General features: G+C 39.6%; 1 long non-coding RNA gene across 1 annotated transcript; it reads right to left on the bottom strand.

Annotated features, from left to right (window-relative positions):
• Positions 1–9179: 9179 nt before the first annotated feature.
• LOC128197756 (uncharacterized) lies at positions 9180–25451 on the bottom strand. The gene is made up of 2 exons (XR_008250543.1): positions 24912–25451; positions 9180–9675 (listed from the first exon to the last, which is right to left on the bottom strand). It is a non-coding gene; the product is annotated as an uncharacterized LOC128197756 (long non-coding RNA).
• Between the last annotated feature and the right edge of the window lie 406 nt (positions 25452–25857).

Here is a 25857-nt window from a genome sequence, read left to right as displayed (position 1 = left end):
CTTCCATCCAAAGATAGCAAAGAGGGTTTGGCCTTTGGGAGAGTACTCATCTTGTAGCTTCTTGATCATCCCTCTTGTGATAGGTCCAATGGTGTTAGGCCTTCTTGTATCATTGAGGAAGTGGTAGAAGTGGACGAAGTGGACGAACTCAAGGAACTCGAGGAAGTGGGCGAAGTGGACGAAGTTGAGGAAGTTAGTAAAGTTGACGAACTGAACGAAGTGGACAAAGTTGACGAAGTGGACCAAGTTGACAAAGTGGACTAAGTTGACGAAGTGGACGAAGTGGATGAAGTAGACGAAGTGGACGAAGGAGACGAAGGGGAAGAAAGGGAATCAAAAGAAGAAGAAGAAGAAAAAGAAGAAGAATAAGACGTGGACGTAGTGGACGAAGTTGACAAAGTGGACTAAGTTGACGAAATGGACAAAATGGACGAACTGGACGAAGTTGACGAAGTGCACGAAGTGGAGGAGCTAGAGGAACTCAAGAAAGTTGGCGAAGTGGACGTAGTGGACGAAGTTGGCGAAGTTGACGAAGTGGACGAAGGAAACGAAGGAGAAGAAGGAGAAGCATAACCAGCAGCAGCAGCAGAAGAAGAAGAAGAAGAAGAAGAAGAAGAAGAAGAAGAAGAAGAAGTGGACGAAGTGGACGAAGTTGACGAAGTGGACAAAGTTGCTAAGTGGAGTAAGTTGACAAAGTGGACGAAGGAAACAAAGGAGAAGAAGGAGAAGCAAAAGCAGCAACAGCAAAAGAAGAAGAAGAAGAAGAAGTAGAAGAAGAAGAAAAAGAAGAAGAAGAAGAAGAAGAAGAAGAAGAAGTGCAAGAAGTGGACGAAGTGGACAAAGATGACGAAGTGGACTAAGTTGACGAAGTGAATAAAGTGGACGAAGTGAACGAAAGAGACGAAGGAGAACAACGGGAAGCAATATAAGAATAAGAAGAAGAAGAACAAGAAGAAGAAGTGAATGAAGTGGACAAAGTTGACGAATTGGACTAAGTTGACGAAGTGGAGGATGTGGACGAAGTGGAGGATATGGACGAAGTGGAGGAAGTGGAGGGAGTCAAGGAAGTGGGCGAAGTGGACGAAGTGTAGGAAGTGGAGGAAATCGAGGAACTCGAGGAAGTGGACGAAGTTGGCAAAGTTCACGAACTGGACGAAGTGGATAAAGTTGACGAAGTGGACTAAGTTGACAAAGTGAACTAAGTTGACAAAGTGGACAAAGTGGATGAAGTAGACGAAGTGGACAAAGGAGACGAAGGAGAAGAAAGGGAAGCAAAAGAAAAAGAAGAAGAAGAAGAAGAAGAAGAAGAGGAAGAAGAGGAAGAAGAGGAAGAAGTGGACGAAGTGGACTAAGTTGATGAAGTGGAATAAGTTGACGAGGTGCACGAAGTGGAGGAAGTAGAACAAGTGGAGGGAGTCAAGGAAGTGGAGGAAGTGGTAGAAGTGGACGAAGTAGACGAAATGGACAAAGTGGACGAAGTTGACGAAGTGGACGAAGTGGAGGAACTCGACTAAGTGGGCGAAGTGGACAAAGTACACGAAGTGCACAAAGTGGACGACTTGGACAAAGTGGACGAAGTGGAAGAAGTGGAAGAAGTGGAAGAAGTGGACGATGTGGAGGAAATGGAGGAAGTGGAGTGATGGACAAATTTGTAAGCACCAAAATATGATGTCACAAACTTGTTTCACAATCGGCAAGTATGACCGAATTGTTCAAGTAATAAACTTGGTAAGACCAAGTATCGTTCTTCCCAAAGGACTCACGGCCTAGTTTAGTTGTGTGGTTTGTTGATTAGCTAAGACTTAAGGACGAAATAATTGGATTATATTATGCAAGACGAAAAACTAAACATGTATGCATGGAGTTTGATCAATGGCAAAGACAAAAGATAAACACTTTCAATGGATTATATGAATGAATATGTTGTTGGGGGTCAATTTCATCTCATCCACTCTCATACATTTTAGGAATTCAACATTCAACTCATCATTGTTAATGCCACTCTCTAAAGTACCATTCTAGATGGCTTCTCCCTAATCAAATAGTTCATACAATTCCTAGCATTCCTAATGATTAGTTCATAAGCGCAGGAGCTTAACGACAACCAATATAATATTGGGAGAAATTCCCCGGATCTAGACTTCCCCGTACGTGTCCGTATCGACAAAACCAATAATCATGCACTAGAATGAGTTAAACAATGCAAGCATTAAGCAAAGAGGAAAAACCCTAACTAATGATGAAAGAAAGCATAAGTCTTAGATTAAGATGCAAGCATAAATTCCATATATGAGAGCTTCAAGAGATTACATTGATTCCCCAACAAACATACAAGGTTTAGTTCACCATATTCATGGTGAACCTAGATGAATTACAATGAAAGTATGAAAGAATAAACCCTAAAAAGGTGAAGAGGTAGCCTGAGCATCCAAGATCCTCCTTCAAAGGGGTGGAAGAGAGAGTGTTTGCCTTCGTTCTGCCAAAGATCTCTAACCCTAGGACGTGCAAGTCCTTATATACTATTCTAGAGTTACAAAAGATTACAAAAGCCCAAGCCCAAAAAGTGCCGCTCAGCGGTAAATACCGCTCAGCGGCGATTGCGCGTCTTTTTCTTCCCCTCAGCGGCCAGTTTGCCCCTCAGCGTGACTCCCGCAACCTCCTGAGTGCCGCTCAGCGGTAAAATGCCGCTGAGCGGTGCCTTTGTCTTCTCTTTTTGCACTCTTTCTTGTCTTTTCTAATGTCACTTCTCTCCTTCTTCACTCTTTTCACTAAATTCACCTTAAAACCTGCACAAAAACACTTAAATCAAGCATAAACCTGTCCAGCTCTCTTATTTATGAAAATATAGATAAACTGCATGATTTCAAGCTAGTTTTTAAGTCTAAAGGTTGCTTTTAGTATCAATATTAAGCATGAAAATAACAGTTTTTCAACTGTTATCATGGAGTAAGTGGACGAAGTGGATGAAGTGGAAGAAATGGTTGAAGTGGATAAAGTGGACCAAGTAGACTGAGTTGACGAAGTGGACTAAGTTGATGAAGTGGACTAAGTTGACGAAGTGGACGAAGGTGACGAAGGAGAAGAAGGAGAAGAAGGAGAAGAAGAAGAAGAAGAAGAAGAAGAAGAAGAAGTGCAAGAAGTGGACGAAGTTGACGAAGTAGACGAAGTGGACGACGTTGACGAAGTGGACGACGTTGACGAAATGGACTAAGTTGACGAAGTGGAATAAGTTGACAAAAATAAAAAAGTGGACTAAGTTGACGAAGTGGACAAAGTGGAGTTAGGAGACGAAGGAGAAGAAGGGGAAGCAGAAGAAGATGATGATGAGGAAGAAGAAGAAGAAGAAGAAGAAGAAGAAGTGGTCGAAGTTGACGAAGTGGACAAAGTTGCGAAGTGGAGTAAATTGACAAATTGGACGAAGTGGACGAAGGAAACGAAGGAGAAGAAGGAGAAGCAGAAGCAGCAGAAGAAGAAGAAGAAGAAGAAAAAGAAGAAGAAAAAGAAGAAGAAGAAGAAGAAGAAGAAGAAGAAGTGGACGAAGTTAACGAAGTGGACTAAGTTGACGAAGTTGAATAAGTTGATGAAGTGGACGAAGTGGAGGAAGTTGACGAAGTGCACGAAGTGGAGTTAGGAGACGAAGGAGAAGAAGGGCAAGCAGAATAAGATGAAGTAGAAGAAGAAGAAGAAGAAAAAGAAGAAGAAGTGCAAGAAGTGGACGAAGTGGACAAAGTTGACGAAGTGAATAAAGTAGACGAAGTGGACGAAGTGGAGGTGATACAAGAAGGCCTAGCACCATAGGACCCATCACAAGAGGGATGGCCAAAAAGCTCCAAGATGAGTATTCTCCCCAAGGTCAAATACTATTAAGCATGGATGATCAAGATGTGCACAAGCTTTAGTGTTCACAAAGTCATTTAAGTTCCAACAAATGCTATTTTTCATGAATGATCAATCAATTAAGCATGGATGTTCATGTGCTTATGGAATATTTCCTCACTAGGTAAAGTGTTTCACTCAACACACAAGTGTATAAGAGGTAAAGTGTTTCACTCATTCACTCCACTATCACAATGTCACATGAATCAACTTTGCCTTTCATTTTACCACAATCAAAAACATTCACAAGCATGCATCATCACAAGGACTTTTCAATGGCTTATAATGTGGCTGGGCTAACAAGAAAATTGGTTTTTCTGGATCACAAAATCCTTGAGTTAAGAGAATCATAACAACACAATCATCTTATTCATTCCCAACTTTCTTTTACCTTTGCATTTTCATTGAGCTTTACTTCTTTTTCTTTTCTCTTTGCATATTCTTACTTTTTAGCTCTTAGCTCAATGCTTCTCTTTTCATGTTTTCCCAACAACCCCAAACTTGAACATTTAACAATACTATACAAGATCTTCTACTTAACTCAAGGTAAAGATTTTCAATCAAAGGTTTTCAGTGTATGTTCAAGGCTAAGGGTTCAAAGGATAGAACACAACGTGTTCTCTTTTAGTATGTTAACTTTATGAATTTGGCCAATAAAAAGGGTTCCAACAAATGGCCTTGATCACATGATGCAAAACAAGCAATTGATTCAATCATAGAAAACCTGGGCAAAATCATTCATGCTTTCAAAGTAATAGCATTCAATCATACCAAAAACTCTGGAGCTCAAAACCTCACATATAAGCTCATTCACATTTGACATACACATCCTGCTTAATCTCACAATCACAATCATGATATCATACATTTGTTCACAAAGCTTGTGAATCACCTGTATAAGCATTTTAATGTGCACATCTATCTCAACATCAATCAATCAATAAGCATCATCAAGCAATACTTATCACACAATCACAGTTAATAGCAAACCATCATAACAAACCATGTTTTCAATAGAGTACATCAAACCCTAATCTAAAAACAAAAACAAATAAGTTCAGAAAACTTAAACCGCAAAAGCATAATCATATGATAGCATTCATCAGTAAATGCTATCTCAGCTCCTCATCAATCTGAGCTGTCCTCTGTATCTTCCTCTTCCTCCTCATCTTCATCTTCATCAAATGCATCTTCCTCCTCAGCTTCATCTTCTTCCATATCTCTTGCTGAAGCTTCAGCTGCTCCAGCTCCTCCTTCATATACTGGTTCTTCTGGCCAAGCTACGACATTATGGAATTCATCCATAGTCCACCTGTGGGCTGGAGGATTATCATACATCCCCACTATCATCTCAGCAGTGGCCACCTGCCCTCTGTGAATGGACTGCAACTGAGCACCTATAAGAGACATATACATGTCCCTCATCTGGAATGGTTCTGCTTCATGCGCATCAGCAGATGTCCGGCTCTGTGCTGGCCCTCTCTCTCTACGAGCATGGCGTGGTGGAACTGGCTGAGCTGCATCCTCACCTCCACAGTACTGTCTATAATAAGCCTCATCAATAGCTTTTCTTGGCCTCTCAAATGGTGGAACAGAAGTGTCCACCCCAGCTTGCTTGCAAAGGTGAGTGATCAAAGAAGGATGTCCTAGCGGTGCTTTGTTGTTTGAGGTGTTAGCACATACACTGATTTCATCAGCTATTACCTGCCCAATATTAACATTCAAGTTTCTGATAGCACAGTAGATGAATAGTGCCCTGCTGAGAGTAATATCTGACACATGTGAACATGGCTGAATGTTGGCATGAGAAAATGCCATCCAATATTTTGCAAGAGGAGTCAAATCTGTCCTCCTAATGTTAACCACTGCGCCAGATCTATTCCTTTGGAAGTGTCCTCCAGGTATACACAATACTCTCTCAACATCCTCAAAGTCAGCACCTTCCTCCATGCTAAGAGCAAACTGACATTGCTCACCAGCCCACACAGTATCCAGGAAGTTGTTGATAGAATCAGGATCAAACCTGATAGCATGGCCTCTGACATAGCCCAAATAATTCTCAGCTGGATGATCACCAATCTTCTTTGCATTGGTGTAGAATTCCTTGACCACAGCTATGTTGGCAGGTGCTGGATAAGTGGCTAGCTTTCCCCAATCATTCCCTAACACTTGCTCTCCAAATTGAGGAGCAAAATTAGGTATCATTCCAACCTTTCTCTCCATTAGAAGTCTCCTGTCCTGAACCACCCTAAAATGCTTCTCATGTTTCCTAGAGAGGAACCTGCTAGAGTGGGTTTGCTCTGGTTCCTTTTCTTTCCTCTTAGTTGCCATGGTTTTCAATCTCTTTCCTGAAGAGGATGCCATTCCTGCATTCAAAACACAAACAAAAACCACAGACATGATGTTAATCATTAGTAAAACACATAACACAACTCCTTTTGAAGCTAAACCACCGCTGAGGGCCAGAATTTCCCCTCAGCGCCACCAGTGCCACACAACAAACCAGAAAAATCAAATCTGGCAGAGTGCCGCTCAGCGGTAAATGCCGCTCAGCGGTGACTCTGCAGATTTTTGAAAATCTTGTTTTAAAGCTTTCCTAACTCCACCCAAATGCAATTTTCATATATCCAGTTCATAATCATGCAGTTTAATCGGTTCAACATCAAATATATCATCAAATCATGCATAGAAATCAAAACCCCTAAATATTCATGCTTTGAAAATCACATTCAAATTCAAAAACCCTAGAATGAACCAAATGCATTTTACTTACTTGGGTGGAGATGCTAGATGATATGAGAATGCTTCCAAACTAGAATGCTCTCTTCCAACCCCAAACTTTGATGGCACACTAGTGAAAAAGCGAATGAAAGAGAGATTTTCTAAAGAGGGAAGAGTGAAAAGATGTGGAAAACCTAAGAGAATGTGTGTGGAAGTGTTTGTGCAGAGAGAAGCCAGAAAATAAACCCTAAAACGCAGCTTGGGGTATAAAAATACCCTAATGGGCTCGGGTACCGCTAAGGGGAACTTAAGCCCATCTGCGATAGTACCGCTCAGCGGTAATTGCCGCTCAGCGGCACTTTCGTGAAGTGCTCCTCTCCTTCTTTTCTTGACCTACGTGCCTTCCCTACATGTCCCTCATAGGTTCCCTGCAATTCAATGTTAAAAATGCTTATGCAAATCCTAACTAAAAATAAACAAACAAAAATAATCAATCAACTGGGTTGCCTCCCAGGTAGCGCTTGTTTAACGTCACGAGCCTGACCCAAAATCCACCAACACCCATCAGTAGGTGTTTCAAACCTAGTATCCTTCAGGAGATACTTAACCACCTAGCATCCTTCAGAAGATGCTAAATTCAACAAAATAATGTCCAGAATAATGTTCACAGATTAAAAGTTACACAACCAAAATAAAACAAATCAAAAGTTTGTAAATCCACTGGGTTGCCTCCCAGCAAGCGCTCTTTTAACGTCATTAGCTTGACCCAGTAAGCTCAAGTTCCTTCTTCTTTTTCTTCTTTCTACTGAACTTCTTCAGAAATTTGATCAAACCAGGAACCTGTTGCAGTGTCTCAATCATAGGAACTTTAATCTCCAATTTCTTGAAGATTTCCATAAAGCACTTAAATTTCTTTTCCTTCCTATGATTCTTCTTTAGATGAGGATGGGATTTTTCATATGATTCCTTCTTCTTTCCTCTCATCTTCTTTTTCTTATGCTTCCTCTCCCCAAATTTTCTCTTTTTCTTTTCTCTTATTTTTTTCTTCCCTTCTCTTTTTCTTCTTAACTTCTTTATTTTCACACAAATTTTCTTCCTCTCTTCTCTCTCAATCTTTTCCTCATCTCTCTCTATTTTTTTCTCAGCAAAAATCTTGTCACTTTCAGTGACAATGGCTTGACCTTCCTCCTTAAGGTTAACTTCAGTATTAACCTTAACATTCAATTTTTGACTAATGAAACGAAGGTGCATCTCCAAATTTTTCAAAAATTGTTGGGTGTCATCCAAATTTACTGATGGAGAAGGTTGTTGCTGCCATTGTTGTGGTGGCGGCCTATCAAATTCTTCGGCAGCTTGAGTGGTTTTGTGATGACAATCAGGTATCTGTATGTACTGTTGAACTGCCTCCTCCAATGTTATCCTTCTTCCCGATAGAGATGGTTTTTTATGCCTTTGTTGTGGTGGTAGATTCTTAAATTGTTCGACAGCTTGCCAAAATTGATCATTATCCATGCTTGAGTGAGATCCCACCAGTGATTGAAATTACCTTAGTAGAATTGAGTACCTATTAAATTCTTGTTTGAATTGCATCCTGCAAACATTAGGCACAAAACTCTAGAAAATATTTGTTAGCACAAAAAGATAGAGAAGATAGATAAAAACAAATCAAAGGATATAATTGAAAAGATAAGAAGATAGGAAATAAAATAAAATAAAAACAGAAAAATAAAATAAAATAAAAACAGAAAAATAAAATAAAATAAAATAAAAAAAAACAGAAAAAATAAAAATAAAATAAAATAAAATAAAAACAGAAAAATAAAATAAAAAAAATAAAAAAAAAATTCGAAATTTAAATTAAAAATTCAAAAACAAGTCAAAGATAATCAATAATCAAACAAATTAACTAGTTAAACCACGAGTCCCCGGCAACGGCGCCAAAAACTTGATGGACAAATTTGTAAGCACCAAAATATGATGTCACAAACTTGTTTCACAATCGGCAAGTATGACCGAATCGTTCAAGTAATAAACTTGGTAAGACCAAGTATCGTTCTTCCCAAAGGACTCACGGCCTAGTTTAGTTGTGTGGTTTGTTGATTAGCTAAGACTTAAGGACGAAATAATTGGATTATATTATGCAAGACGAAAAACTAAACATGTATGCATGGAGTTTGATCAATGGCAAAGACAAAAGATAAACACTTTCAATGGATTATATGAATGAATATGTTGTTGGGGGTCAATTTCATCTCATCCACTCTCATACATTTTAGGAATTCAACATTCAACTCATCATTGTTAATGCCACTCTCTAAAGTACCATTCTAGATGGCTTCTCCCTAATCAAATAGTTCATACAATTCCTAGCATTCCTAATGATTAGTTCATAAGCGCAGGAGCTTAACGACAACCAATATAATATTGGGAGAAATTCCCCGGATCTAGACTTCCCCGTACGTGTCCGTATCGACAAAACCAATAATCATGCACTAGAATGAGTTAAACAATGCAAGCATTAAGCAAAGAGGAAAAACCCTAACTAATGATGAAAGAAAGCATAAGTCTTAGATTAAGATGCAAGCATAAATTCCATATATGAGAGCTTCAAGAGATTACATTGATTCCCCAACAAACATACAAGGTTTAGTTCACCATATTCATGGTGAACCTAGATGAATTACAATGAAAGTATGAAAGAATAAACCCTAAAAAGGTGAAGAGGTAGCCTGAGCATCCAAGATCCTCCTTCAAAGGGGTGGAAGAGAGAGTGTTTGCCTTCGTTCTGCCAAAGATCTCTAACCCTAGGACGTGCAAGTCCTTATATACTATTCTAGAGTTACAAAAGATTACAAAAGCCCAAGCCCAAAAAGTGCCGCTCAGCGGCGATTGCGCGTCTTTTTCTTCCCCTCAGCGGCCAGTTTGCCCCTCAACGTGACTCCCGCAACCTCCTGAGTGCCGCTCAGCGGTAAAATGCCGCTGAGCGGTGCCTTTGTCTTCTCTTTTTGCACTCTTTCTTGTCTTTTCTAATGTCACTTCTCTCCTTCTTCACTCTTTTCACTAAATTCACCTTAAAACCTGCACAAAAACACTTAAATCAAGCATAAACCTGTCCAGCTCTCTTATTTATGAAAATATAGATAAACTGCATGATTTCAAGCTAGTTTTTAAGTCTAAAGGTTGCTTTTAGTATCAATATTAAGCATGAAAATAACAGTTTTTCAACTGTTATCATGGAGTAAGTGGACGAAGTGGATGAAGTGGAAGAAATGGTTGAAGTGGATAAAGTGGACCAAGTAGACTGAGTTGACGAAGTGGACTAAGTTGATGAAGTGGACTAAGTTGACGAAGTGGACGAAGGTGACGAAGGAGAAGAAGGAGAAGAAGGAGAAGAAGAAGAAGAAGAAGAAGAAGAAGAAGAAGAAGAAGAAGTGCAAGAAGTGGACGAAGTTGACGAAGTAGACGAAGTGGACGACGTTGACGAAGTGGACGACGTTGACGAAATGGACTAAGTTGACGAAGTGGAATAAGTTGACAAAAATGACAAAGTGGACTAAGTTGACGAAGTGGACAAAGTGGAGTTAGGAGACGAAGGAGAAGAAGGGGAAGCAGAAGAAGATGATGATGAGGAAGAAGAAGAAGAAGAAGAAGAAGAAGTGGTCGAAGTTGACGAAGTGGACAAAGTTGCGAAGTGGAGTAAATTGACAAATTGGACGAAGTGGACGAAGGAAACGAAGGAGAAGAAGGAGAAGCAGAAGCAGCAGAAGAAGAAGAAGAAGAAGAAAAAGAAGAAGAAAAAGAAGAAGAAGAAGAAGAAGAAGAAGAAGAAGTGGACGAAGTTAACGAAGTGGACTAAGTTGACGAAGTTGAATAAGTTGATGAAGTGGACGAAGTGGAGGAAGTTGACGAAGTGCACGAAGTGGAGTTAGGAGACGAAGGAGAAGAAGGGCAAGCAGAATAAGATGAAGTAGAAGAAGAAGAAGAAGAAAAAGAAGAAGAAGTGCAAGAAGTGGACGAAGTGGACAAAGTTGACGAAGTGAATAAAGTAGACGAAGTGGACGAAGTGGAGGTGATACAAGAAGGCCTAGCACCATAGGACCCATCACAAGAGGGATGGCCAAAAAGCTCCAAGATGAGTATTCTCCCCAAGGTCAAATACTATTTGCTATTTTTGGATGGAAAATTGGAGAACAAGAAGATGTTACAAATTTGCCAAAACATGGAGAAGGGTAAAATGGACATTTCCACACAAGAAGGGGTGTGCTTATCCTTCTATGGGGTGGCATTAGTAATTGTTTCTCCACATGTAAAATTCATTTGTCACGTGTTTCATAAGGCTTTCTAGAAGCCACACATTTAGCACATGGTTAGCATTTCAGATCTAAAAACGTGTAAAAGGCTTGCTTAAGCTTTGAGATTGATCTATAAAATCTCATAGGCAAAGCTTGTAGCTCACTTTTGAATATATTGAGTTTTATTCTGCTGATGCATTTTTCCAGCAACCAGAACTCTTCCAAAAGTCACCTATTATTGAGCTTTCCTTCTCCTTCTAGCTTCCTTCCAGTGAAGGCCTTCTGAGTTAGAGAATCCACTCACCATAGAGCTCTTCCTCCATCTCTGCAGCCACTAAATTCACACTGCCACTGTTGTTAAACCTCACTTCTTTCCGCTGCCACTGCATCTCGTGATCTAGATGCAACTCTGCTCATGATTACATTCATCCTTCTACTGCCTTCAAACCACAACTCTGCTGGAGCAACTTCATCAAGTGGTATTCAGAGCCTAGGTTCTGCATCACGCTACAGCTAAGTGTTCTTTCCATTCCATATATACTGTCATCAACATTCCCTTCGTGTCTTCATTCTGTGCACATTGTTTCATTGAAATTTTAATTCCAGTAGATTCCAATGTTGGATTTCTTTGTTCCAGCTTTTAATTGCTTTATTGTTAATCATTTTAATCGGTTCATTCCATTGCTTTGAGTCTTTTAATTTGGAAATCCAATTCTGTCATGTCTAGTACTGTGTTGTGGTTTATTTTGTCAAATTTCTGAGTTGAAACTGGTTTGGGATAAATCTGCTGTGTTGATTGGATTTTCAATAGAAGCACATGAGATGAGCAATGATGAATGAGCTTGTGCATCTTGAATTCCATCACAGTGCAGTTCCCGTTAATGCAGAATTTAAATCTGGTTTGAATCTGATTTGAAATGTATTTTCTGAACTACACCGTGTGGAAATTTGCTTTCTGGTTGTGTTTGAATTCTTGGACTGCGTTGTGTGCATACAATATGAATATTGTATTGTCTAAGACAATAAAAACTGGTTGCATCAGTCAGCAAAATCCAGAATTCATTGCTAGAGCAGTTGGACCGAGCTGCAGACACTTTGATTGAGTCTTTTTCCTGTTTTTTGAATCTGTCCAGATTAGAACTCACTTCTGGACATCTCTTAATGAATTTCTAGAGTCTTTTTTCAAGTTTAATTTGTTGTCTTGGAGTCATAAAAGTTGTTTATAGTTTCGTTTGAATCCTCTGCTGAAGTTGGTTGGTGATTTGGTTTAATTTTGGTGTTAAATAGCAACTGAAGTAGTGAAAATCGGAATTCCAAGTTTTTAGCCTCTGCTGGCAGTTTGAACAAGTCACATTTGGTTAAACAAAGTTGCTCAAATCATAAAATTAAGTGTGCAAACGTGTTTGTGAAAAATTGCCATTCAAACCACCAAATTTTCAACATTTTTTCTGATATAAGTTGCAGATTTCGAAATTCAGAGTTTGGTATGAATAATGCATCAGATTCAGTGTTAGATTGGTAGCAGAAGCTTGGTTCAATTGAATTAAAAGAAGTGCACAATTCAAATCTTACCATAAACTGCATTGTAAAAAGCTGTGTGAACCAGTGCCAAGCAAAATTTAAAAATCTGATGCACAATTTTTTCAGCTTTCTTCTAGGCATTTTATCAAACACTTTGCCTAGTTTTACATTTGATTTCGAAATTGATCAAAGCTGCAACTTATCTTTGTTTCTTGCTTTTCAAATCTACTCTAGAGCCTTTCCTAAGTTCATTTTGAGTGCCACCAGTCATTGGAAACCGATTAATTGATTGATTTAAGTTGTTTGAAAATCCTGCACATAAGCTGTTTGATAAAACTACAGTTGTGCATTCTAGTTTAACAGTTTCTGGCAGCAGCAGTGTTGATTTTCTGGCTTAATAATTGATTATTGGTGGTCTCTATGAGCTCTTTGTTGGGTGCAAAATTATCTCAGGTGGTCCTACAACACTGGTAGCATCTTAGGGAGTGGATTGGAGCAAGGAAAGATCAACATTTGGGGCTGATTTTTGGTGCAGCAGAATCACGTTTTCACTGGTCTGCAGAAAATCTAGTTGCTGTAACAGTAGCATATTCCACTTGGCAGCTGTGAGATTAGTGTGAATCAACCAAATTCACTTCCTTTAAGAGAAGCCAGAGCTGCATACCACTTTTACTTACTATTCTCTTGTTGTTTCATCTCTATTGTTTTGCAAAATACTTGTAATTGGCCATTAAGTAAGTGAGTTGGAAGAATTCACAAGTGTTCTTCCATCACTTGCAAACTTTGTTTTTAATTGTCATTTTAAAATTGGTAGATAGTGAGTGTGTCTTGGATCCAAAGTTTCAAGCCTCACTTAGGAGCTATCACCATAGGAATAGTTTTCATTTCTTTTTGGTTTAATTGTTCCACGATTTAGGGAGATTTAGGCTAAAAGGGATTAAACTCTAAGCCTTGTCACATTAGAGTCCAAAGAGTCGTGTTTTAGTGTTTAATTGTTGTGATTGTTTGTGAGTTGTGTCCTTTGATTTTAAAAGTGATTTTAGTTTAAAGGGTAACTAGTAGTAACCTAAGACATTTCTGGCAAGGCAAGACTTGGTACTTAAGCAGTCTTTACGACTCACCTCTCTTACCTGGGACTTGTCTAAGTGTGAATCTTGTATATCTTTTACACTAGAAAAACTTTTAGAAACAAAGATGTCTTGTTATCCATATAGGTCTTCTAGGAATTTTAATGTTGATAAGCAACTTAGTTACAAAGACATCAAAAGAGCACATGATAAAGCTAGAAGGAAGTCTTGTTCATTTTATGAATTTGATAGGATTGAAGATGATTTGTATAAACAAGCTAGTGAAAGTATTCCATTCTTTGGTGATGACATTGGTGCATTAACATACCTAGCTTGGGAAAAGGAAATTGATGACATGCATTCATTCATGGTTAGAAAAAGTAAATCTGAATCCTTCTATTCTAGAGACAATGAATCTTATATTCTTAGTCTCTACATTTCTAGTTTTGAAAAGCATGCAAGAGAGTGGTGGGATGATAGACAATATCATGTTAAGATAGGTAGAAAATTTCCCATCCATGATTGGAATGAATTGAAAGCTTGTATGAGAAGAAAGTTTGTGCCTCGAGAAATTGAAAGGAACTTAGAACTTATGAGAGAGCTTATTAGAAAAGGTAAGTCATTCATTCAAAATATAAGTGGGTACTCTCGTAGGGAAAGTGAGTTTCTAGAAAAACTTAAGAGGCTATGGGAAGAGACAAGCAAATTTAGAATTGAGAGATTAAAAAGAGAGAAACAAAAACAAGAAGTAAGAGAGAGAAGAGAAAAAGAAAGAAGAGAAGAGGAAGAAAGAGAGAGAAGAGAGAGAAGAGAAGAAGAGAAAAGAAGAGAGCAAGAGAGAAGAAAAGAGGAAGAAAGAGAGAGAAGAGACGAGGAAGAAAGAGAAAGAAGAGAAGAAGAGGAAAAAAGAGAGAAAGAGAGAAAAGAAGCACAAAGAAGAGAAAAGGAAGAAGTTGAGAGAAGAGAAATGGAAGAAAAGAAAAAGCAACTAAAGGCCACATCTCCTCCTACTCTAGAAGCTAGATTCTTAAGGGGAGGTTTTCTATCCTTTCACTTTTCTCCATTTATATTTGAATTTTCCAAATTTCACTTTTCTTTCAAAGACTTTGCCACTCCATCTTTAAAAATGTTATCACTATCAACACATGCAAAGTCACAACTTGGGTTATGGTTACCTTTATGGTTACCAATAACTCAAGATACAAATAAAACTTCAAATGAAGAAAGGTTTCTTTGTTATATTAACATTAAAAATTTCAAAATTAGGAAACCTTCTTCTACACATAGTCTTTTATATATCTTATTGGGTCAAAGAAAACTAATTAGAGATATGTTTGATGCTTATTGCAGATGGATATTTGATCCAGGAGGAACCCTTATGAAGCTAACAAAAATAAGTCTTCAGATTTGAGGACAAATCCTTTCCAAGAGGGAGGGGATGATACAAGAAGGCCTAGCACCATAGGACCCATCACAAGAGGGATGGCCAAAAAGCTCCAAGATGAGTATTCTCCCCAAGGTCAAATACTATTTGCTATTTTTGGATGGAAAATTGGAGAACAAGAAGATGTTACAAATTTGCCAAAACATGGAGAAGGGTAAAATGGACATTTCCACACAAGAAGGGGTGTGCTTATCCTTCTATGGGGTGGCATTAGTAATTGTTTCTCCACATGTAAAATTCATTTGTCACGTGTTTCATAAGGCTTTCTAGAAGCCACACATTTAGCACATGGTTAGCATTTCAGATCTAAAAACGTGTAAAAGGCTTGCTTAAGCTTTGAGATTGATCTATAAAATCTCATAGGCAAAGCTTGTAGCTCACTTTTGAATATATTGAGTTTTATTCTGCTGATGCATTTTTCCAGCAACCAGAACTCTTCCAAAAGTCACCTATTATTGAGCTTTCCTTCTCCTTCTAGCTTCCTTCCAGTGAAGGCCTTCTGAGTTAGAGAATCCACTCACCATAGAGCTCTTCCTCCATCTCTGCAGCCACTAAATTCACACTGCCACTGTTGTTAAACCTCACTTCTTTCCGCTGCCACTGCATCTCGTGATCTAGATGCAACTCTGCTCATGATTACATTCATCCTTCTACTGCCTTCAAACCACAACTCTGCTGGAGCAACTTCATCAGGAGGAAAGAGACGAAGGAGAAGAACAGGAAGCAAAATAAGAAGAAGAACAAGAAGAACAAGAAGAAGTGGACGAAGTGGATGTCGTGGACGAAGTGGACAAAGTTGACGAAGGAGAAGAAGGGGAAGCAAATTAAGAAGAAGAAGAAGAAGCAAAATAAGAAGAAGAAGAAGAAGAAGAAGAACAAGTGGACGAAGTGGACGTCATGGATGTCGTGGACGAAGTTGACGAACTGGACTAAGTTGACGAAGTGGAATAAGTTGACGAACTAGACGAAGTGGACGAAGTGGTGGAAGTGGAGGAAGTGGAGGGAGTCAAGGAAGTGGAGGAAGTGGTAGAAGTGGACAAAATGGATGAAGTTGACTAAGTGGACGAAGTGGACGTAGTGGACGAAGTTGAGGAAGTTAGCGAAGTTGACGAAGTGGAGGAAGTGGACTAAGTTGACGAAGTGGACCAAGTTGACAAAGTGGACTAAGTTGACGAAGTGGACGAAGTGGATAAAGTAGAGGAATTGGACGAAGGAGACGTAGGGGAACAAAGGGAATCAAAAGAAGAAGAAGAAGAAAAAGAAGAAGAAGTGGAGGAAGTTGACGAAGTGGACTAAGTTGACGAAGTTGAATAAGTTGATGAAGTGGACGATGTGGAGGAAGTTGACGAAGTGGACGAAGTGGAGTTAGGAGACGAAGGAGAAGAAGGGCAAGCAGAAGAAGATGATGAAGAAGAAGAAGAAGAAGAAGAAGAAGTGCAAGAAGTGGATGAAGTGGACAAAGTGGACAAAGTTGATGAAGGAGAAGAAGGGGAAGCAAAATAAGAAGAAGAAGAACAACAACAAGTGGACGAAGTGGACGTCGTGGACGAAGTTGACGAACTGGACTAAGTTGACGAAGTGGAATAAGTTGACGAACTGGACGAAGTGGACGAAGTGGAGGAAGTGGAGGAAGTGGTGGGAGTCAAGGAAGTGGAGGAAGTGGTAGAAGTGGACGAAATGGATGAAGTTGACTAAGTGGACGAAGTGGACGTAGTGGACGAAGTTGAGGAAGTTGACGAAGTTGAGGAAGTGGACGAAGTGGACAAAGTTGAGGAAGTGGACCAAGTTGACAAAGTGGACTAAGTTGACAAAGTGGACGAAGTGGATGAAGTAGAGGAATTGGACGAAGGAGACGAAGGGGAACAAAGGGAATCAAAAGAAGAAGAAGAAGAAAAAGAAGAAGAAAAAGAAGAAGAAGTGGAGGAAGTGGACAAAGTTGACGAAGTGGACTAAGTTGACGAAGTGGAATAAGTTGACGAATTGGACAAAGTGGACGAAGTGGAGGAAGTGGAGGGAGTCAAGGAAGTGGAGGAAGTTGTAGAAGTTGACGAAATGGACGAAGTTGACTAAGTGGACGAAGTGGAGGAACTCGAGGAAGTGAGCGAAGTGGACGAAGTGAACGAAGTGGACGAGGTTGACGAAGTTGGCGAAGTTGACGAACTGGACGAAGTGGACAAAGTTGATGAAGTGGACTAAGTTAACAAAGTGAAATACGTTGACGAAGTGGAAGAAGTAGACAAAGTGGACTAAGTTGATGAAGTGCAATAAGTTGACGAAGTGGACGAAGTTGACGAAGTGGACGAAGTGGAGGAAGCGGAGGGAGTCATGGAAGTGGAGGAAGTAGAGGTAGTGGAGGAAGTAGTAGAAGTGGACGAAGTGGACGAAGTTGACAAAGTGGACGAAGTGGTGGAAATCGAGAAACTTGTTGAAGTGAACGAAGTGGACATAGTGGACGAAGTTGACGAAGTTGGCGAAGTTGACGAAGTGGACGAAGTGGACGAAAAGGACGAACTGGACGAAGTGGACAAAGTGGAAGAAGTGGAAGAAGTGGACGATGTGGAGGAAATGGAGGAAGTGGAGTAAGTGGACGAAGTGGATGAAGTGGAAGAAATGGACTAAGTGGATAAAGTGGACGAAGTGGACTAAGTTGACGAAGTGGACTAAGTCGATGAAGTGGACTAAATGGACGAAGTGGACGAGGTGGACGAAGGTGACGAAGGAGAAGACGGAGAAGTAGAAGAAGAAGAAGAACAAGAAGAACAAGAACAAGAAGAAGATGAAGAAGAAGAAGAAGAAGAAGAAGAAGTCAAGAAGTGGACAAAGTTGACGAATTGGTTTAAGTTGACGAAGTGGAATAAGTTGACGAACTGGATGAAGTGGACGAAGTTGACGAAGTGGACTAAGTTGACGAAGTGGATTTAGGAGACGAAGGAGAAGATGGGGAAGTAGAAGAAGACAAAGAAGACGAAGACGAAGAAGACGAAGAAGAAGAAGAAGAAGAAGGAGACTGATGAGTCACAATTCTTCATTATACACTTAGCTTTCCGCACCATATTTTGTTAGTGAATTGTGTTTAATTCTCCATTTTTATCTCATTTTCACTATTTGGGCTTAGTTTCAAGAATAATTCTTAATTTAATTAATTTGAATTATTTGAGCTTAATTATTTCAATTATAAATTGCAGAACAATCACTTTTGAAAAGTTGAGAAAAGGTTTTAACGTAATGCCAGAACCGAACGGTTAGGGTCTGTATGACCGAACGGTCTGACCATAGTCTAGACCGAACGATCTGTCAAAGTCTGCACCAAACGAGTTGAGAGCCTTGTTGGAAGCCACCACCGAACTGTTAGCTACCAGCTGAGCATTGTTGAACAGAATTGCCGAGCATCATAGAACCGAACGGTCTGTGAAAGACATGACCGAATGACAATCAACTATAGTCGTGTGGTCGTACGGTCTACTGAATACCTGAACCATATGGTCTACTGAAACCTTGAACGAACGGTCTTTTGAAGGCTTGACCGAACGGTCTGATGAGGTCTGCACCAATCAGTTCACAAACCTACAATGAATGACCGAGCACTACTCAACCGAACGGTCTGTTGAAGGATTGGTCAAACGGTTTGTGGAAACCCAGCTCAATTGTTGAATAGAATGGGTGAGCATCACATAACCGAACGATATGTGGACGCATATACCGAACGGTCTGTGAAAGCTTACACTTAATGGCCGAACATTGTTGAACCGAGCGGTCACAAGCTAGCTGTAGAGCATTAAGGACCGAACGGTCAGATGCAATATCTATAGAAACTTAGCAACAGTGTTGGAAGCACATTCTGGGACTTCAAGAGGGTGGCCACGTCAGTGTTAGAATGTAAATTTTAGGTCTTTTTTGTAGGACAAGCCCATTAGGAGGGCAGTTTTGTCTTTTGGGGTCTATATACCCCAAAATCACCTTCACTTTACGGAGGTGTCCGAGCCACCACTACGTACCTGTTCTAGGGAGCATTCTCTTCCTCCTCCCCCTTTGGGGAGGTTTAGGTTTTATTTTCTTTTGCATTTCCATGTATTGAATCTTCTTCACTATTGCAATTTTCACTGTTCATCATCCTGCTGTGCTGCATTTCTGGTTTCGTGTTTTACTGTTCACTTTCACGGTTGCACTTCGTTTCCAATTCCTCTTTGACATTCAGATTTTGAACCATTTAGTTTATGCTTATTATTTACGCTTTCAGCTTTTGAATCCATTTGATTTCATTTTCTAATTTGCGTTTGAGTTTCGTTTTCGCTGCACTGCGTTTTACATTCTGCACCTTCACTGTTCTGCTTTTACTACACACCGTTCGGTTTTTTATTGATACCGTTCAGTCTCTAACGTGTGTCACTGTTACATACTGTTCGTCTTGTCTTCTGTTTCCTGTTAACCTGTTGTCTTCATACCGTTCAGTCACCTAACACCGTTCCGACTTTCTTGTATTGTTCATTTACCGTTCGGTTTTTGGTTTCTACTGCTTCATTTCCATTTCCTTTAGAGACCGTTCGGTCTCTTCTGTAGAATCGTTCGGTCTCCTTGTCAAGCAGTTCGGCCTTGGAACATAGTCGTTCGGTCTCTGCCACGCTTGTTGTTAGAACCGTTCAGCCTTGTGAATAGGACCGTCCGGCTCTGTGAAGAACGCCGTTTAGCTTTACTGTTTTGCACATTTATTTTAATGCTTTCAGTTTTATGTTTAATTTCGTGCTTTAAGTTCCATTTATTTTCCTTGCAAAAATATTTTCAAAAAATCCCCCACTACGTGTTTGTCCTAAGACAAAGTGGACGAAGTGGAAAAAGTGGAGGAAGTGGAGGAACTGGAGGAACTGGAGGAACTCGAGGAAGTGAGCGAAGTGGACGCAGTTGACGAAGTTGGCGAAGTTGACGAAGTGGACGAAGTGAACGAAGTGGAAGAAGTGAAGGAAGTGGACGAAGTTGACGAAGTGGACGAAGTGGACTAAGTTGAAGAAGTGGACTAAAGTTGAGGAAGTGGACTAAGTGGACGAAGTGGACGAAGGAGACGAAGGAGAAGAAGGAGAACCAGAACAATACAAGAAATCGGCTAATTATCGGCGGCATAATACCGAAGGCCTTGAGGCCGTCTGTAAAAGTGAGATGCCGACGGTCATAAAGAGAAGTACCAACGGGCTTAGAGAAATTAAACTACTGAAGGTCAGGAAGAGAATAACGAGGGATGTGTGGCCTTCGGTAATAGGCTCGACCCATTAAAGTAAGTAATTGGGTCTATTCGTCGAGGTCGTCCCCAATTTCCTAAAATTGTGAAAACCCTCACTACCCTACCTCTCTCGTCTGCGTCTGCCATCCTTTTACTTCGTGCTTCCATTCTCCCGTCTACCTCTCTCGTCAACCTTTGGCTTCCTTTTCGTTTGTGCTTCCATTCTCTCGTCTACCTCTCTCATCTACCTCTGTTTGTCTGGTGGCATAGTGCGCTTGTCCGTTCTGTTCGGTCTCATCGAGGTTCTTCGTGCCGTTGTGGGTGTTGTGGGTGGGGTAGCCACAAGGGTGGTGATTCGTCATCATTACGCTTTGGCGCCATAGGAGTGGTGGTTCGTGGTTGTGCGCATGAGGCTTGTGTTGAGAGCTCGCGGTGTGCAGGGGCTTCCATCAAATTGGGTGTTCTGTAGTGCGAGGTAAGTTATGTGTTTGCTTGATGGGTATTTAATCATTTGATATCAGTTTCTTTAATAGGTTGATGGCTTGCTGCCCTTTTTTCATATCAAAAGACGACACCTGGGAGGAGTCGAAGTAGTAAAAGAAAATAACCACGAGACAATAAAGGAAAAGAGAAGTGCCTATTAGCGCACCAGCTGAAAAATCCCTTTGCCTTTACTCTAACAAGTAAGCAAGCTTCGCTCCTTTCCTGTTTATTTATTCATTGGGTCGTGGTTTTGTTAGTTTTACTGGAAATGAAATGAAGCTTAGGAAGGGTTACTCTCCATCAAAAGGTTTTCTGTTTTTATTGCCCTCCTTTATTGCCATTAGAGTTTTCCTCATCCTTTATGAACCAAAGCACAAGTGATATCCAAATTTTGTTCTGTAATTTGATCTTTCTATTATTTCTGTGATTCTAAAGGTGTGTGTGTGTTGACATGTATAAATAATTATATATTTGTAATCTGTATCTTATTTTTTATGCATTTGATTTCATATTGTCGATGGTCATTAGCTGCTATAGAACAAACTTTTTGTGCATTGTTTTTGGAGGACATAAATACAAATATTTTTGTTGTTAATAAGTTGGAACTTTTAGCATGATGAACTAAGACCACAGAAGGAGGAGACTATGGATGATTACCGCTCCCTATATGAAGATTATTTTGATTATTATACTTATGTCTCTCACCAGTATTATCACAGTTGTTACAATTCTGCTGATAAGCTCTTTCTTTTCTTTTCTCTTTAATAATAGTTATAGGATTTTGCTAGCAGTTAACGTAGTCTTAACCCCCTATATCTGATATTACTTCCATTGTTACTGCCCATCTTGGAACCTCTTGTGGTACTAGTTCCTTCCTTTCTTGCTGTGTTAAGGTTACTCCTCGTACTCTGTTCGCTTTTAGTTCCTATGAACACTTATGTGCCCAAAATAACATCATAACCTCCTTGATACCTTCCAATTGATTGGCTGCTCCAGCTGGCTGCCCCCTATTGATGCCAGAATCTTTGGTGACCTCCTTAACGTCCCTGGCAATATCCATTTCAACAAATCTTTGGGGTTGGGGGCCTAATCTGGCTCCTTATATCTCCCTGCAGTCTAACAAAGAAATAGCCCAATAGGTCTTCCTCTATCAACCCAGATGCTTGTTTATTAATCTTTTAAAATCCTAAATATATTCCTCCACATTCCCTTTCTGCCTTAATGCTGCCAGTTTCTCAACGTACACCTATGTTTCCCCCAAATCTTGTAATTAAATATCTAGTTAGTTCTTCCCAAGATTCTAGGCAAGGAACCACTCAGATTGTTGTAACAGAGGTCCCTGTACATATTCAAGTCATAAGATTTAACATAATAGTCTTTTACATAGAAATCAAAGGTTTTAATGTGCCCTTGGTTCTGTAAGCTAAAACTGAAATATGATTAAGCAAAAAGGAAAATTAATGGTGCAATAAGGTGATAAAGACTTACACAAGGTTTTGACCTTCGATGTTGCTAAGAGACTAAGGACAAGATCCTGTAAGGATGTTATTGTTTAACCTCCTAGCATGCAAGTAAAATAATTTACATTAGTAAGAAACACAATTTCATCAGTCACTATTAAAGCAAATAACAAACTCATAATCATTGTAACCATTAGGTTCTTTAGATTTGGCACTATGCATCGAAGTCGAGTTTCCCTATTTGAACAGTTTCAAATGTGCAAGCAGATCTCACAACTTTACCTTTTTCTACTTTCACCATACACCATCTATCGTAATCCAAACCCTTTATAATCCTATCTTGTACGTACCCCTTCAATCGGGGACTTTCTCTCTAAAATAAACCATCATGTTTCGCATCACTCAAGAGCTATACAAGTTTCCTAAATAGGTATTTTCTTATGCTATCTACTTTTATAATTTTAAACTTGATTCGTAGGCTTTTGGCTTGCAATCAAAGTGTTGTCAATATCGCTCCGACCCAGCCACGACCCTCCCCGTCACCCGCTATCCCTCAACAGCCCACATCAGTCTAACCCTCATTAGTCCACCCGACATCAGTCCAACCCACACTAGTCCAACCATCTACAGAGGAGCATGACGATGAAGATCATTATGATGATAACTATGTACATTATTAGTTTTATTTTGTTTTCAGTTGTTATAGAAACATTTGGAGTTTAGATATATCATTTGGATGTTATATCAATTGGATGATTTCGATGTTAGAACATCATTATGTTACATTATCTTATGTTTTATTTATAAATACATGTTCTATGGATGATTGGATGATTCAGATGTTATATTGTCATTCTGATCAATGATTGCATCATTGAGATGCACATTATGCAGGTTTGTATGTTGTTCGAAAATGTTATGCAGGTCTGTTTGTGTTGTGAACAATTTATACAGGTTTGTTTGGTTTCATAAGAAATACAATTATGCCACGTTAGGTAATTACTGAAGGCTTCCGCCCTTCGGTAATTACTGAAGGCTTGTGCCCTTCGGAAATTACTGAAGGGCGGAAGCCCTCCGTAAATCTTAGCGACAAGTGATTTACCGAGGGCTCTTTGGCCGTCGATAAGTCGTCTGTGATTACCTTGTAGCCACGGTTACCGGCTGTTTCCGAGGGCTTCTAGCCTTCGGTAATGCCCTTCTTTTTTGTAGTGGAAGAAGAAGAAGAAGAAAAAGAAGAAGAAGAAGAAGAAGAAGAAGAAAAAGAAGAAGAAGAAGAAGAAGAAGAAAAAGAAGAAGAAGAAGAAAAAGAAGAAGAAGAAGAAGAATAAGTGGAAAAAGTTGCGAAGTGGACTAAGTTGATAAAGTGGACGAAGTGGACGAAGGAAACGAAGGAGAAGAAGGAAAAGCAAAAGAAGAAGAAGAAGAAGAAGAAGAAGAAGAAGAAGAAGAAGTGGACAAAGTTGTGAAGTGGACTAAGTTGAAAAAGTGGACGAAGTGGACAAAGGACATGAAGGAGAAGAAGGAAAAGCAGAAGCAGAAGAAGAAGAAGAAGCAGAAGAAGCAGAAGAAGAAGAAGAAGAAGAAAAAGAAGAAGAAGAAAAAGAAGAAGAAGAAGAAAAGAAAAAGAAGAATAAAAAGAAGAAGAAGTGGACGAAGTGGACTGATGCGGGCTGTCGCGGCCCATCAAATTTGTTGTGCATTAAAGAATGCAGTATAGTGCTAGGAAGTGACTCCTAGGTCGTCTCTCAAGGACCAAATGTGGTTCGAGTCTCCGGTCAAACACGTAGTGGGGGGGTTTTGATGGTGTTTTTGGATGCAATTAAATTAAACTGGAAATTAAATAAAACAGAATACAAATGAAAGCATTAAAATGGAAACTACAACAGATAAATATCCAAACACAGTTCAAGTTATAAAAATACAACGGTTACACTAAAACATTAAATGCACAATATTGTCATCTATCCTACACATTCACCAAATAAAAGAAGAAAATCAATTCAACATATAATATAAAATATTTTAAGGCAAAAGAAATAACAGAAAATAAAACTTCTCTAACGTGACCCAATCATCTATCAAAAGAAATTGAAATTGCAAATGCTTCTAAAAGAAAAATCATTTGTAGCCGTGACATGTTTGCTTTGGTTTCATTCAAAGGAAAAAAAATAAATAAAAATGGGATACGTTTCCCTCTTCCAACGTGTCCTTCCAACATAAATCTCCACTTCATTCTCCAAAGAAAACATGTGCTTTCTAGCAACCGTACTCCTACCACTTTTTGTCTTTTTCCTAAATGAAAAATAAATGGAATTGTGCTATCCACGTAAGCAAACTCCACACCTTTCACCCATGGGAGCCGTGCCTCTCCACTCCTTCTCCAAAACCACTAATGAAAAGACAAAATCAATGCAAGAAAAGGGACCCACATGCTGGACTAAATGCTAATGCTTTTTAGAAGAAAAAAGGTATCTCCATTTGGTTTCTAAAAGAAAAAGAAAACCTATTTGGACTTGACAACACCTACTCCCACCTAATCTACTTCATTTCATAGAAACAAAAGAAAAACAACTACTTTCATTCCAGCAACCGTAACATCCCTGCATCCAATTTGTTTTTGATTAAAATTCCAATGCCCAACTAAAAGAGAATAACGAAAATGCTTCCCATCAATCAACGTAAGTGCATAGACGTTGTGTGTGCATAAATGTAGTGCAGCAACAATTGGAAAGAAAGAAATTAATCACCCCTTCTAGAAGAAAAGAAAGGCAATGCTTCTAACATTTATCCAGCAAATACCGTAAAAACTTTCATTACAAATGCCATCACCGTGAATACCATTCCAAACTCCATAAAACGTTCAAGGAAAATTGCAAAGTGAAGAGTGGCGGCTGGTTCAGCTCCAGGCCGAGGCACCCTTGCTTTCTAGCTGTGCTTCTCTGCTGCTACCCGTAGCCCTCCATGCGTGCTTTCTTTCTCCAAAGTAAGAAGATCCCCCCATTAGCGGCTGGACACCTCCAAATATATCAGCGTGAATGCTGCTGCTGGACGCTGGACACGGTTTCTCCTTGCTGCTGTGTGCTTCCGTGTGCACCTCCCATTCTCTCCAAGCACACACCTGTTGGATCTGCTGTTCGCGCCTCTCAATCCAGCCAACAACGTGTTTTCTCTGGGCCGTGTGTTGCCCTTCTTCCGAGCTTGCTGGACGTGCGCCCCTCTCCAAGCTGGATGATATTGTTGGGCGCGTCAGCTACTGGACAGCTTGCATGGACGCGTGAATGAAGCCCAAGTGTTGCTGGACACACCCCCAATTTTGCTGGATGCATCAAATTTACGTGGGCTCCCTTCATTCAATAACCATCCTCTTCTTCATTCACTTCTAAAAATTAAATCCACACCTCTCTTTCATTTTATTTTAAAATATAATTGATGTGACATTTCTTTTCACCTCCAAATGTCCCAAATATTATCCAACAATTTCCCTACAATTAATAATGCAAATAATTAGCTCAAATAATTCAAATTAATTAAAATAAGAATTTTTTGTCAATTTAAGCACAATTAGCAAAAACGGAAAAATACCGGACATTTAAGTACAATTCCCTGATTAAATCTAGCACAATAAGCTAAGTGAAATCAAGAAAATATTGACTCATCATGGACAAAGTTGCGAAGTGGACTAAGTTGACAAAGTGGATGAAGGAGACGAAGGAAAAGAAGGAAAAGTAGAAGAAGAAGAAGAAGAAGAAGTAGAAGAAGAAGAAGAAGAAGTAGAAGAAGAAGA

The sequence above is a fragment of the Vigna angularis genome, chromosome 7 (genome assembly GCF_016808095.1).
Source record: "Vigna angularis cultivar LongXiaoDou No.4 chromosome 7, ASM1680809v1, whole genome shotgun sequence".
In the NCBI taxonomy this organism is placed as follows: Eukaryota; Viridiplantae; Streptophyta; class Magnoliopsida; order Fabales; family Fabaceae; genus Vigna; species Vigna angularis.
This window is presented reverse-complemented; position numbering and strand designations above follow the sequence as displayed.